We start from the raw sequence: 1,095 nt of genomic DNA on the forward strand, positions 1-1,095 counted from the left end.
GGGGGGTTGGATATTTGGACCTTGCATGTTGAGATCTACCCGTTCTGAGTGGGGTGTAAACATCCCAACTAACAAATGTTTAAAAGCCCTTCCCTTTATATTGGCCTGTCCATAGGTGGTCCTTATCTGTTTCCAAGAGGTTGTTATACAGTTATGTGTATAATAATTGTAATGACCTGTAAATATTTTACTCTCTCATCAACATAATAGGTGACTTTAGGGGGGGGGGGATACTTGGACCCTACATGTCGAGATCTATCCGGACTGAGTGCTGTAAAACGTCCCAGCAAACATATTTTTAATGTTTAGAAACCCTTCCACAGGTGGTCCTTATCTGCTTGCACGAGGTTGTTATATATGTGTATCATTGCAATCTAACGGTGAATATTTTACACTCTCGTCGTCATACTTTAGGTCACTTAAGAGTTGGGGGAGGAGGTGGAGCTGGATATATGGACCTTGCATGTCGAAATCTATCAGTTCTGAGTGGGGTAAGACATCCCAGCCAGAGGCGGCTCGTGGGTCTAAAAAGTGGGCGTGCACAATTAAGCTATCTTAGGCTGAAGATAATCAAGGGCAGAGTAAATGGGATGGTGTATAATTTTAGGATCTTTGGGTTGGTGAAGGAAGACCTTATGCTTTTATTTTCATTCTTTTTACTTGTGGCTTTGACTTCTAGAACTAAATCTGTTTATTAGCTAAACGTCAATTTCATTCATCCTGCATTAGAACTGAACGCTCAAGTAATACCTTTCACCACTCTACTACAAAACCGTTCAAAAGCACAACTCATAGGACAGTGCCTTAAGTATGTCACGTTCACCTCCCTCAGGTTCACGGTCACAGAGTCACTTAAAATAGCGACAAGACAATGAACCAATCACAATTCACTTGAGCACTCCGCTGGATTGCTCCGGGGCCCACATAATTTTGGCATGGAATAATGCACTGTCTATGGCGTTTATTTTTAGATTGCTTACTGTGGGCTATGTTTTGGCGCTCTACGGCTGGGGCACATTTGAGACGTGCCGTCTTATTAATATTAATGTACCGCAAAACTCTCTACAAGTGTCGTCATCGCTTGGGTTATCCCAA

Source organism: Aplysia californica, unplaced genomic scaffold (assembly GCF_000002075.1).
Source record: "Aplysia californica isolate F4 #8 unplaced genomic scaffold, AplCal3.0 scaffold00194, whole genome shotgun sequence".
Classification (NCBI taxonomy): Eukaryota; Metazoa; Mollusca; class Gastropoda; order Aplysiida; family Aplysiidae; genus Aplysia; species Aplysia californica.